The sequence below is a fragment of the Chiloscyllium plagiosum genome, chromosome 11, assembly GCF_004010195.1.
Source record: "Chiloscyllium plagiosum isolate BGI_BamShark_2017 chromosome 11, ASM401019v2, whole genome shotgun sequence".
Taxonomy (NCBI): domain Eukaryota; kingdom Metazoa; phylum Chordata; class Chondrichthyes; order Orectolobiformes; family Hemiscylliidae; genus Chiloscyllium; species Chiloscyllium plagiosum.
The window spans coordinates 32,383,109-32,398,175 of NC_057720.1; the positions used below are offsets into that span (position 1 = coordinate 32,383,109).

The 15,067-nt window shown below is 40.0% G+C and overlaps 1 protein-coding gene across 1 annotated transcript in view; it reads left to right on the top strand.

The window, feature by feature from the left end:
- eif2b3 (eukaryotic translation initiation factor 2B, subunit 3 gamma) overlaps positions 1-15,067 on the top strand; it is a 141,296-nt gene that overhangs the window by 43,790 nt on the left and 82,439 nt on the right. The window lies entirely within an intron of this gene.

Below are 15,067 nucleotides of genomic sequence, written 5' to 3' on the forward strand. Positions count from 1 at the left end.
CACTCCACCAAGGACATGCAGGTCCTTGGACTCCTCCATTGCCAGACCATAGCAACACGACGGCTGGAGGAAGAGTGCCTCATCCTCTGCCTAGGAACCCACCAACCACAAAGGATGAACTCAGATTTCTCCAGTTCCCTCATTCCCCCTCCCCCCACCTTATCCCACTCCCAACCCTTGAACTCAGCACCACCTTCCTAACCTGCAATCTTCTTCCTGACCTCTCCGCCCCCACCCTCACTCTGGCCTATCACCCTCACCTTAACTCCTTCCACCTATTGCATTTCCAACGCCCCTCCCCCAAGTCCCTCCTCCCTACCTTTTATCTTAGCTTGCTTGGCACACTTTCCTCATTCCTGAAGAAAGGCTCATGCCCGAAACATCGATTCTCCTGCTCCTTGGATGCTGCCTCACCTGCTGCTTTTACTCTAGAAACGAAAAACCTTGATCTCTTCCTGTTGGGAAATCTTAATTCTACGTAAATTGCTAAGTGGCTAGATCATTTCCCATCAAAAAGATAGTTTGTTGGCTACTGAAAGGGAAACTTAGATGAGAAAACTAAATTAATAATTTTCTTTTGGTGATGTTCAGGTCACTGCCTTTCTTTTTAACAGAACTGAATTTGACAATCAGGCCATCACCAGTAGCAACGTGACCATGTATGGAGAGATAAATAAAAAAACTCACATCTCATGATAATACCATGTGAGGCTTTAAAACATGTGATATGGTATTAGGATACCACTTAAGTGTGCGAGAATATGCTGATACCAGTTCAAATTAGATTGGTGCAAAGGATGGGAGATCTTGCATTGAAGAATAGATTTCAAACATGTGTATCTACTTGATAAGCAGCATGGCATGAATTGGTTGATGTGCCAGTCAAGTGAGACAATATCTTTAAAATGAATGAGAAATTGATGCTTACTCCTTGAAGAAACTGACCTTAAAACAATGAGTGAAACATTGATACATGCTAAGTGAGCAAACTTAGAGTGAAAGGAGGAAAAAAAATTGGAAACCAAAACAGAAGTTGCTGGAAAAGCTGAAGAGGTCTGGCAGCATCTGTGAAGAGAAATCAAGAGTTAACATTTCCCGACTTGAAACGTTAACTCTAATTTCTTTTCACAAATGTTGTTAGATCTGCTGAGCTTTTCCAGTAACTTCTGTTTCAGTTTCTGATTTATAGCATCTGCATTTCTTTTTGTTATTTTTAGGAAAATAATTGGATTTGGATAACTAATGCATGAGAAATAAGAACATTTATTAAGAAGTATCTTAGAGATGGATGTTGGGAAGTTAGTTTTGCAACTGCATTTGCAGGACTGTGAGATGATATAGAGCATACAGCACAGACACAGGCCCTCAGGCTCAACTCACCCATGCCTATCAAGTTTCCAAAACTAAATTAGTCCCATTTACCTGCATTTGGTCCTAATCCCTCTAAATCTTACCTATCCATATTCCTATCCAAAAGTCTTTTAAATGTTGTAATATTACCTTGGCTACTCACTTTATATTCCTCATGGTTGTATAAACCTCTTTAAGGACACCCCTCAGCCTATACTCTCAAAGTTCTAAAGAAAGGTCACTGGGTCTGAACTATTTGCTTTTTCTCACAGAAGCTGCCAGACCTGCTGAGTTCCTCCAGCTTTTTATGTTTTTGTTGAGATTTATTAGCAGTCAGCCATTTCATTCTTCAGATGTAATATTTACTTGGCCAGTTTATTGGAGAAAGTGAGGACTGCAGATGCTGCAGATCAGAGCTGAAAATGTGTTACTGGAAGAGCGCAGCAGGTCAGGCAGCATCCAAGGAGCAGGAGAATCAACGTTTCAGGCATGAGCCTGAAGAAGGGCTCATGCCCGAAACGTCGATTCCCCTGCTCCTTGGCTGCTGCCTGACCTGCTGTGCTTTTCCAGCAACACATTGGCCAGTTTATTGTCAGGGAAGCTATATCAGAACAAGTCTCATTCTTATAACTAGACTATTTGTCTATATTTCACTGACATTGCTTCGTTAATACTCTTCTCTGGCAGACTGGATGCATTGTGAAGGGAGAATAGCATTTACAAATGAGTACTGTGGGTCCAGCAGTGCCAGTCTGAATGCAGCTTTGTTTCCCTAAATCCATGCATGACCATCCATATTTTTACAAGCTTTTCATAAACCAGCTCATTCACAGGTTGAAAAGAAAAGGAAAGAAAAAGTCTCGGATCTTTCAAAGGTACATGCTTGCTTTTCCAGATGGGATGATATTGGCTGTACATTTTTTTAAAGGCAACATATGGAGGAACCACATCCTACTAAGCTAGAATGTTTATGTTTTAATGTATAGAAATATACACAAGTGTACAAAAACCGACGGTTTACTGTATTTACTGGATGATTACTTTGAGTGCGTAATGATTTTGGCTGAAGAGCAATAATTCTAACACTTCACTGCTCAAGGTACCATTCAAGCATGTTGAGCAATTTATTTTTCAATGCTGGTGTCAAAAGGGGCAAACGCGTAATTCACATGCTGTCAGTAAGACAGGGTACCAGATCAGAAGGCATTTAGGAGTTTACCATATTGTTATGGGACTGGACATATGGACAAAGGTTTTACAGAATCTCAGAATTGTTGCTGTGCAGAATGAGGCCATTCAGCCCATCATGTCTGCACTAGCCCTCTGAGCATTTCAGCTTATGACAAGTTCCTATATTATTCCTGTTTAAATGATCATTTACTACCCTCTTGATTGCCTCAATTGAACTTGCCTCCTCCGCAATTCCAGGCAGTATTTTACAAACCATGACTATTCACTATGTGAAAAGTTTTTCCTCACTTTGCATTCACTTCTTTTGCAAAATATTTCAAAACTGTGCTGTTTGGTTCTCAATTATTCTATGGGCAGGAACAGTTTGACCCTCTTGACCCTGTCCAGACCACATGATTTTGAAAACCTTGATCAGATCTCTCAGTCTTTTCCTCTCCATGCACAACAGTTCCAATTTCTCCAGTCTAGCTTCATAACTGGAGGTTCTCCTCCCTGGAACTGTTTTTCTAAACCTATGCTGCATTCTTGCCAATGTTACACATTGTTTCTAAAGTGTGGCAGCTAAAATGGCACACAGTACTCCAGCTGAGGATTAAATAATGTCTATCTGCAAGTTCACCATAATGTCCCTGCTCTTATATGTCCCTGTTCTTATAGTCTATGCCCTTGTTATTAAAATATTGAATATGTATGCTTTAATTGCTTTCTTTACTCATCCTGCAAACTTTAATGACTTATGCCCATATACACACTTGTCTCTCTGCTCCTGTACACCCCTTAGATTCGTACTTTTTTATTTTATGTGGTCACTCCATGTAATTTGAACCAAAGTACAGCACCTCACACTAACTACATTGAACTTTATCTGCTGCTTGTCCACACACTCCACCAACATGTCAATGTTCTCCTTTCTACACTTGTCATCCTCTCAATTAACCATTCTGCTAAGTCTTGTACTATCTGCACACTTTGAAATTGTCCCTTGCAAGATCTAGATTGTTAACATGTATCAGAAAAGGCAAGAGTCCCACTGCTAACTCCTGAGGATCTCAACTAAAAACCTTCCTTCAGCCTGAAAAATACCCATTATCTATTATTCTCTTTACTAACCCTCAGTCAATTTTGTATCCACATTGCTAATGTTCGTTTTATTCCATAAACTGCCACTTTCCTAACAATTCTATTGTTGCCACTTACTAAAACACCCCTGGAAGTCCCTGTACACCACACCAATAATATTGCTTTCATCAGCAATCTCTGTTACCTCTTCAGAAAACTCCAGTAAATTAGACAATTTGCCTTTGCTGCCTCTCCTTAATTAACCCACATTTGTCCATATTACAGTTAATTTATCCCAAGTAATTGTTTCTAGAAGTTTCCCTATTACCAAAGGTAACTCCAGTTTTAGTCTGCTTCCAATGGGCTAGAATTAGGACATCTATCTGCTATTTGATCTGGAATATGATGCACAAGACATTTATCAATAAAAGTACAACTAGTTCTGACTCATGTTTTAGCATTATGACAAAGTGTTCGCTTGCTGAAACATAAGCATGTGTTACTGCAGATTTTGCTGTAACAATAAAGCACAATTGTATTAACAGAAGAAATGAAGATAAACTAAAATAAGCAAAGCAATCTACAGAGGAACCCTGATTATCTGAATATGAATTATCCGAATTTTGGATTATCCAAAGAAGATCTCCAAGTCCTGATAGAAACATTACACCAAAGAGGTGTTGCAACACTGATCGCGTCTTTTGTTTACAGTGATTAAAAGTGAATTTGGCTTACTGAAATGCTGCTGAGAACAGTTCTGGACATCACCAGGCACCATGTCCAAATGACTGACTGGAAACACACACACACACACACTCACTCTCTCTCTCTCCCTCTCTCTCTCCCTCTCTCTCTCCCTCTCTCTCTCCCTCGCACTCCCTCGCACTCCCTCGCTCTCTTCCCCCTCTCTGTCTCTCTCCTGAACAAGGAGCAGACTTAGCAAGTGCTTGCTGTGTCAATTCCATTGAACTGATGGGGGTCGTCAGGGGCTTCAGCAGTTCTTCAGGTCCCTTCAACACAAGTGTGTGTCTGCTCAGAAGCAAACCCTGAGACAGAGAGAGAAAGCAAGGCAGGCAGAGCGAGGATAAAGGAAATTTCAGAAAACTCTGAGCCCCAGGAGAGGCATTCAGTCAATTAACGGAATAATCAATTATTGGAACGAAATAGTGCCCACCCATCTCGTTTGGATAATCGAGGTTCCTCTGTACTTATAATACAAATACAAAATTTTGTAAAGCAACAGTAAAAGAAATCCTATTAATCCCAAATGTGCCTTTTATAAGTTATAAAGAAATAAAACAGCTTTTGTCTAGTACCCAAAACACAGCCCTGGTACAATACCAAAAAAATGCAACTTGTAAAATACACTTACCAGAGTTCCTGTGTCTAACACTACTGTATGTTTAAGTCTCTTCACTTTTTAGACTGGACTTGCAGATTGCTTCTCCCTGAAGTTTTCACACACCTACTTCAGTGTATTTGGATATAAGTAACTTCTCCAGTGTTTTATCCCAATACTTTTGGTCTAGGGCTTACACTAATTATTTACTCTCGTTCATTAAGTAACCTTGCCTTCTTGCGGACTGCAGCATTTTCCTTTCCAAGGACTTCAAAGAACTGCTCCAAACTCAAAGTAAAAACTAAAGCCTTCTGCCCTAACTTATTGGTAATTCTCTTAATCTTGAAATTAGCAACTTCCAGAAGCCTCAAACAAACCTTGAGGTCCTATACTTTCCCTTGCTGGGTCGTGAAACAAACTAATAAACAAAAAAAAAATGCATCAGTGGAGCACACAAAACCATTCAGTCTTAAGCATCAAACTGTTTTAAAAGAAATCACCATGGCCACACAAATGCTTAATTATTAACTTAAGACATAAAAGTCCAGTGGTTACTAACTCAAAATTACAATAATTCCATAATTTACATCATAGCATCATCTCACCATACTCTCCTCCAGTTCTTCTGTAATCACTGCCATTTTTGTTTCTTTCCCTAGAGATTATTAGTGAAACAGTTGAGAATTGTATCATTATCTGGTAGCTTTCTACTTCCTTTCATTTGTTTTGGAATCTTTTCAACTAAAATCTTATTTTCTAGATTTAAACTGTCATTTTGCAATTATTACTTCAGATCTTTGATTTACTGGTTCAGTAAAGTAATCTTGTCACTATGATATCCAACCATCAAGTTTTTCACCCAGAAAATATATCCATTGAGGTCTGTGTGGGAGATTGTGTGTGTTATCTGGATTGTGTGTAATGCTTTGAGCTGCTGTATGCTCTAGAGTGTTCTACATTTTGAGTAAACGTCTTCCAATGCACCGTTATATTCAACTCAGATACAAATCTGTTAATGAATCTGGAAAAAACATTTATCTGATCATTAACCATTCAATTCTGAATTACTGTTCAAACAAGATGTTGTAGGTAGTTTGTTATCCAACTTTCTAACACTGATGCTCAAGAAGCAAAAACAGGTATGCAAAACCTTATCTTTGAAGATCATTTCTTTTCAGTAGTATGTATTTCCTCTGAAAACAGCATGGCATTTTTCTACATATCCAGTCTTTGTGTAGTTCTGTCATTAGATTTTTTTGATTGAATCCACAAGGTTAGATGTTCACTGGTTAGGTTCTTAAGACTGGCCATTTTTATTTTCCATTGTTGCTTTTGCAAAAATCTGCCCCAAGGAAAAAAGCCATTAGTTACAACCAAGCACTTTAAGAAATAATGAAATTGAATACAATGAGTGAATTTTAGCTTAAGATCGAAGTATGTGAATACTTTTGCAGTTTTAACGTGGGTTGTATAAAAGGTACAGCACACTATTTTGCATTTCCGTTGATGCCATGAAATTTGAAGTGTGCCAGAGCTCCCCCCCTTTGTTAGTTCTCTGGTATATCACCCACAGGCATGTGGCTACCTCTCCGTGTTTATACTGACAATTTCGAACTTTCTCACTCTCTGCCACCAGCCCTGGCTGGAAAGTTACCGATGTACTATCTTAGAGTCTGCCATTAAAGTATCATAACAAATTGGGTATGTGCTCAGATTCAGAGGCAGCAAAATTAAAATCAGTTAAGATTAAAAACAGAAATTGCTGGAAAAACTCGGCGGGTCTGGCAGCGACTGTGGAGAGAAATCAGAGTTAGTGATTGATGTCGGGTAACGCTTCTTCAGAACTCACGTCTGAGTTCTTCATCAGTTCTTCAGAAGAGTCATTGGATCTGAAACGTTAACTGATTTCTATCCACAGATGCTGCCAGACCTGCTGAGTTTTTCCAGCAGTTCTGTTTCTGATTTCCAGCTCTGTAGTTCATATGACTTTTTATGAATCAGTTATGTGTCATCCATTGAAGTCTGTAATTGTTCATGTTGATAGGATTAAATTATGCCCAAACATGCAAATGCTGTATTTTTACTACTTCTACATCATACCTGCTGACCTTTAACTTTCCCAATTGACTACTCTAATCTAAATTAATGTCTTCAACATGTTAAGGGTTGAATTCTTGAATATCTTCCTTGTGTTTCCACTACTGTGCAGTTTTTAGCTTTTGTTTATGTTCTGTACCCCTGTGCAGGTTCTTGGTGATTATTTATAAAACCATGGCAGAGTGCCATAATTTCTTTTACTATGGTTAATGTATGGAGACGGGTCCCAAGTTCAAACATTGTATCCCAAGTGTGCCAAGCTCTACTACTTTAAGTTTAACTTTCTTATTTTCTCACCCACTGTGGTGTTGCCTTCCGTGCTAAAATAAACTTCCTCACAGCAAAGGAATGAGGCTATGTTAAATAATTTGAGGTTACCATTTTTTTCCAACCACACACATTTACTAGCATAGTTTTAAAATTATAATTTAAACTGACTCCAGAATTCAGCCATTGAGATTAGCTTTAGGGAGACTATCTGAAATCACTAGGGTTAAAAAGAATGTACTCATGATGTGACAAGTGGAGTTCCCTGGCAGTTTGTATTGGGACTTCAGCTTTCCATCATATTGTAGTTGCATTGGACAAGAGGTTTATATCTAAATTGGGGATAATTGTGTGGATAGGACCAAAAAGTGAATCATCAAGTAGACCAAGTTATGGCAAATGGAATTCAATGAAGGGAAAGCATGAGGTCATCCACTCTAAATCCAAGAAAGGGAAATGGATGTGCTGTCTTAATTTCAGTGTTGATGTGCACTAGCTCAGTCTCCTGATACAAATGCAGAGGCCTTTTGTGTGTCTACATCTGAACCAGAAGGCTCAGGTTCAAGTCCCACATGCTCCAGAAGTGTTTCATAGCACATCTGAAAAGGTTGATTTAAATGATCTACGTGTACAAATGGAATGTTGGTCTTTATGTCAAACACATCAGAAGTGAAAAGTTAGAGCAATGTTTCAGGTGCACCGAGCCTTAGAATCATATGTGCAGAAGAGGCCCGTTGGCACATTGAGACTGTACAGCCAGAAGACACTATTGCTTATACTATCCCCACTTCCCTGTGCTAGGCCCATACCCTTGAATGTTATGACTCTTCAGGTGCTCATCCAAGTAGTTTTTAAAGATTGTGAAGTTTCCTGCCTCAATTACAATCCCAGGCAGTGCATTCCAGACATTCTCTACCCTCTGGGTGAAATGTTTTTTCTCAAATCCAATCTAAATCTGCCTTTCATGGAATCATAGAATCCCTATCATGTGGAAACAGGCCATTTAGCCCAACAAGTCCACACTGACTCTCGAAGAGCATCCCAACCAGACTCTTTATCCCCCTCTCCCCATCCCATCCCTGTAACTCTGCATTTTCTCATGGTTAATCCACCTAGCGTACATATCCCTGGACACTCTGGGCAATTTAGCATGACCAATGCACCTAACCTGCACATCTTTTCATTTTAAAATTATGCCCTTTTGTTATTGACCCTTTGACTAAGAGGAACAGCTGCTTTCTATTCACTGTGTCCATGCCCCTCATAATCTTATATTCCTCTGTCAGGCACCCCCTCAACATTCTGTGCTTCAAAGAAAAGAACCCAAGCTTATCCAAGCTCTTTTCACAGTGGAAGTGCTCCATCCCAGGCAACATCTTTTGCATTCCCTCCACTGCAATCACATTTTCTTATAGTGTGGTGACCAGCACTGCACATAGTATTCCAGCTATGGCTGAGCCAAAGTACTGTACAGCTCCAGAGAGACCTCCCTGTTGTTATAATCAATGCCATGATTGAAAAAGGCAAGCATCCTGTATGCCTATTGATTTGGCCAGCCACTTTCAACTATCTATGGACATGATGTGGAGGAACTGGTGTTGGACTGGGGTGGACAAAGTTAAAAATCATACAACACCAGGTATAGTCCAACAGGTTTATTTGGAAAGCTACTGCTAGTGCTATAACCTGGTGTTGTGTGACTTTTAACTTTATCTGTGGACAAGCGCCCCAAGGCCCCTCTGTTTCTCTGAACTTCATAGTGTCTGCCATTCGTTGAGTACTTGATCTTTCTTCCAAAGTACATCACCTCACACTTATCAAGATTAAATTCCATGTACCACTGATCTGCCCGTCTGATCAATCTATTTATATGCTCCTGTAACCTAACATTTTCCTCCTCTGTCAACCACCCAGCCAGTCTTTGTGTTATCCGCAATCTTCTTACTTATCATCCTCCCCCATTTTGCTCTCCATTATTTATGAATATTTCAAACAATAAGGGACCTAGCACTGATCTCTATGGAACAACACTGCACACCAGGCTCCAGTTATGCCAACAGCGATCTGAAACACAAAAAGAAAATCCTGGAGAAATTCAGCAGGTTTGGCACCATTTATGGAGAGAAAATTGCAGAAGGATCCCTCCCGGGGAGGGATCCCCACCCAGATACCTCAGCAATCTCTCTTCACTTGGATAATGTACTGCTTTATTTCTATTTTCCCACAATATACTTCATTTATCAAGTCGTTGCACACTCCTTTAACCTATCTATATTCCATTGTAGCTCCTTATGCCCCTTTTCACAGCTTCCATTCTGATCTATTTTGTGTCATCATCCGGAGTACTGCATTTGATTTTGACACCAATTCAGAGGAAAGATATGAAAGCAAAGCCAATGGATGTTTGAAATCTGAAATCAAAACAGAAGATTCTGGGGGTACTCAACAGGTCAGAGATCATCCAATTATTGATCCAGTAGGATAATTCTTCCTCCATTGGTGATGCCTGACCTGATAACTTTTTCCAGCATTTTATATCTCTATTTTAGAAAATATATTTTTCCTTGGAAAGAAGCCAGTGCATATCAATGCTTCAGTTTATCATAAACAATCAATTTATGAGAACAGTTTGCATTCCCTTGAATTGAGAAAATGGCGAATTAATTCAATAGAGGTGTCTGTGGTCATTTATCATCTCCGACAGTCTGTCCCATCAGTTGCTCAGCCAGCCAGCCATCTCTTTTCACCCCCACCCTGGTCTTGGGGTTGTGGTAACTTTTGTAGACCACAGGCTGCATGTTAGATGGGCCTCGTCCTCTGCCTTGATTTTTAAATTTACAACTCAATTGTCAAGAAGTTTACTTTTTATTAGATGCTTCTTTATACACTTTTTCATTGTATTTTTCACTTAATTTTTTTTCAGTTTTATGTCTTTATTTTGGTCTGGTTTGATATTCTTCAGACTCTACATTTGAGGCAATACATGGCTATTACAAAGATCCCAAATACTTTCTTGTTACCCATTTCCCAATTGTAACAACTCTCCATGACAAAGCTCTCCAAAGTGAAATTGGCAAGACCAAGTCTAACGAACAGCAGTGGACTTGTGTATGTAACTTCAGTTTATTACTAAGTGTTCCAGTACCGATGGCCTGATGGTCTGTTCCTTCAAAAAAAGGCAACATCTATGGATCATTAGTTGTTCACATCAGTGTTCATTCATGTTTGAAGCATAAACATTGTCTACTATATTTTTATCTTGTGATAAAGGAAAAAAATAAATAAAAACAAAATCAGAAGTTTCCGGAAAAGATCAGCGGATCTGGTAGCATCAATGAAGAGAGATCAAAGTTAATGTTTTCGGTCCGGTGACCCTTCTCTCCAGATAGAACATAATGCAGCTCAATTTTGATGTCTCTGCATTAAAGATTTGGTTTTAAGAAACAAATGGAAAATTGAGTGGTATACGAAGATCAAAGAGTAGATGGTTTTGTTGGAGATGTTATCAGTATTTGTGAGAAGCATCAGTACTAAATGCCTTATTATACATATGTTAGTCATCAGTGTACGTATGAAATGACATCATCTTTAAAAGGCTGCAGAGTTTGACCTCCCAGCTAGCAATTCAATTTTCTTTGTAGTATTCTTGTGCTTCAAACCTTTTAACTAAAATTAATAAAGATTCAAACTCATTTGTAAAAGTATATGTTTATCTTTACTCTGCAGTATTTTTTCGGAAATTGCATGTTAATTTAGGTAAAGGTGAGGTATTTCATTTTGGTAAGGTAAATCAAGCAGGACTTATACACTTAATGATAGGGTCTGAGCAGTATTGCTGAACAAAGAAACCTTGGAGTGCAGGTTCATAGTTCCTTGAAGGTGAAGTTGCAGATAGATAGGATAGTAAAAACGGTGTTTGGTACACATGCCTTTATTGGTCAGTGCATTGAGTGTCGGAGTTGAGATGTCGTATTGTGGCTATCCAGGACATTGGTTAGGCCACTTTTGGAACACTGCATTCAGTTCTGGTCTTTCTGCTATGGGAAAGATGTTGTGAAACTTGAAAGGGTGCAGAAAAGAATTATAAGGATGTTGCCAGGGTTGGCAGGTTTGAATTACAGGGAGAGGCTGAATACATGGAGGCTATTTTCCCTGAAGCATCAGAGGCTGAAGGGTGATCTTATAAAAGTTTATAAAATCATGAGGGGCATGGATAAGGTGAATAGACAAGGTATTTGCCCTGGTGCGGGGGTGTCTAGAACTAGAGGGCATAGGTTTAAGGTGAGAGGGGAAAGATATAAAAGGGATCTAAGGAGCAACATTTTTCACACAAAATGTGTTGTGTTATAGAATGAGTTACCAGAGGAAGTGGTGGAGGCTGGTATAATTACAACATTTAAAAGGCATCTAGATGGGTACATGAATAGGAAAGTTTTATTGGGAATTAGGCCAAATGCTGACAATTGGGACTAGATTAATTTTGGATATCTGATCGGCATAGACTCGTTGGACAGAAGGGCCTGTTTCTGTGCTGTACAACTCTATGACTCTATATTAAATGAAGTGATGTGTTACATCAGGTGATCAGTTTCAGATATTTCTTTATCAATTTTATGCTTTTATACACCTGTCACTTTGATGTTCTATCTATGACACCTAGCATTCCTCAATGAGATTTCAAGCAAGAACTTATTCCCAAACCTAGAGCAACGTTGCATGTTAAGCATTTTATGTTGCTTTTCATGCACGGTAGTGAATTAACTCTGCTCATTATTCCTGCTCCAGACAGCCTGGTTGAGATCAAGGAACCCACCATATGGGAACTATGAGCGAGCATGCACAGTCAACCAATTGTCTCTGATGCACTGTACCAAAACCACTGCATTACCTTGATCTTTTTATTATTTTTCTTTAAATTTGGTATACAAAATAGTTTGAATCCAATATTTTAATCATTACATTAAAACAAAAAATGTGTTTCAGTGATCTGTATGTTCCACAAACCAGAAATAATACATAGAGTGATAGAGATCGACGGCACAGGAAAAGGCCCTTCGGCCCCTTGCATCCCCGCCAATTAAAAACAACTGCAATCGTTCTAAGCCGATTTTCCAGCACTTGGCCCATAGCCTTGTATGCTTTGGCATCACAGTGCACATCTAAATGCTTTTTAAATGTTATGAGGGTTTCTGTTTCTATCACCCTTACAAGTAGGGTGTTCCACATTCCCGCCACCCTCTGGGTGAATAAGTTTTGCTCACATCTCCCCTCAATCCTCTGCCTCTTACTTTAAATTGGTTCAACCTGGTCATTGATTCTCTATCAAGGAGAAAAGTTTCTTCCTGTCTACCCTGTCTATGCACCTTATGTTTATGCCACAATCATTTCCCATCTCAAGCTTTTTTGCTGACAGGAAAACAACGCTCGTCTGTCCAGTATCTCCTCTTAATGGAAACTCTCCAGCCTAAGCAATACCCTGGGAAATCTCCTCTGCACCCTCTCCACTGCTGTAACGTCCCTCTTTTGATATGAATTTCAGAACTGCGCACAGTATCTTAGCTGTGGCTTAACCAATGTTTTATACAGTTCCAGAGGCAGCACGGTGGCTCAGTGGTTAGTATTGCTGCCTCATAGCACCAGGAACCTGGTTTTGATTCCACCCTTGGGCAACTGTCTGTGTGCAGTTTGCACGTTCTCCCCATGTCTGTGTAGGTTTCCTCCCACTGTCCAGAAATGTGCAGGCTAGCTGATTTAGCCATGCTCAATTACCCATAGTAACCAGGGATGTACAGGCTAGGTGGATTAGCTGTGGGAAATAGGGTGGTGGTGGTGTGGCTGGACGGGATGCTCTTCACAAGGCTGGTGTGGGCTAGATGGGGCGAATGCCCTGCTTGCACACTGTAGGGATTCGATGAATCTGTGATTCTATAACCTGTCTGCTCTTAAACTCTATGCCTTGGCTAATAAAGACGACTCTATACCATATGCCATCTTCACACTTTATACACCTGCCCTGATACTTTAAGGGACTGGTGTACATGTGCACCAAGCTTCCTCTGATTCCTGGTGCTTCCCAGGGGCCTACGGTTCAGCACGTCTTCCCTTGCCTTGTTTGTCCTGCCCAAGTGCATCACCTCACATTTATCTGGATTGAATTCCATTTGCCACTGATCAGCCCATCTGATCAGCGTGTCTATATCCTCCTGTAATCTAAGGTTATCCTCTTCACTATTTACACCCCACCAATTTTTGTCTCACCTGCAAACGTACTGATCAACCTTGCTACATTCAAGTCTAAATCATTACATAAACAGCAAAGGCCCAACACTGACCCCTGTGGGAACCTACTGGACATGGACTTACAGTCCATAAAACTCCCCTTGGACATCACCCTGTGCAACCTACCCTCGCCCAATTGTGGATTCAATTTGCTAAATTTTCATGGATGCCATGGCCTGCCACCTTTATTATCTGTCTCCCACACAGGACGTTAACAAAAGTCTTGCTGAAGATGGTAAATCTTTTCTAAACACGTCAATTCAAAAAGTGCAATCAAGTTGATCAGATATGAGTCTCCTGAAGAAAAATTTGTTGACTGTTCTTGATTAAGTTTTGCTTCTCCAAATACAGATCAGTTCTGACCTCAGAATTGCTTCCAATAGTTTCCCCACCATCAAAACTAAACTGACTGGCCTGTAGATTTCTAGTTTATCCCTTCCTCCCTTTTTAAGTCATCTCTAGAATCATCTCCACATCTCTAGACTCTGAAAATACCTACCCACTGTCTTCAATTTTTTGTAGCTATAGTCATCTTATCCCTAATTGAATGAAGCTGGTTTATCATTTTAGTTTTACTATACTTATATTTTTCTCTGGTCTCCATTAGTTCGACATGTGGGACAATCAAGAAGGAGAGATCATAGTTTTAGGGTAAGGGGTATCAGATTTAAAACTGATGAGAAATTACTTCTCTCAGAGGGTCATGAAACTGTGAAATTTACTCACCCCAGTGCCAGAACATTGAGTAAATTGAAGGAGGAGATGGACAGATTTTTAATTAGCTGTGGATTGAAAGGGTAGGGAGAGTGGGCAGGAAAATAGAATTGAGGTTGGGATGAGATCAACTTTGATTCTAGGGGGCACAGTGGCTCAGTGGTTAGCACTGCTGCCTCACAGTGCCAGGGACCCGGGTTCAATTCCAGCCTCAGGCAACTGTCTGTGTGGAGTTTGCACATTCTCCCTGTGTCTGCGTGGGTTTCCTCCAGGTGCTCCGGTTTCCTCCCACAGTCCAAAGATGTGCAGATCAGGTGAATTGGTCATGCTAAATTGCACATAGACTTAGGTGCATTAGTCAGGGGGAATGGGTCTGGGTGGGTTGCTCTTCGGAATGTCAGTGTGGACTTGTTGGGCCGAAGGGCTGTTTCCACACTCTGGGGAATCTAATCTAATCTAAATAGTGTAACAGGCTCAAAAGGCTGAATTCCTCGCTCACACTCCTACTTAAAGTTCTTATGTTCAGTATCAGGATCACTGTGCAGTCTTGTAACAAATTTATTCCAGTTTTCTGACATAATGAACTTAAACCAGTTTGATGGTCCACTATGATGTCGATTATGTGTGTTTTTCCACTTGAGGTACTGTCAGTCAAGGTCCATTCATTTGCTGATTCCAAACTGACCAAATTACAGGATCTGTCTTCAATTGTGTGTCTAGATGTTACTTAAGCACTTATGTATCTATGGTGCATTATTTTTTACTTCCTCT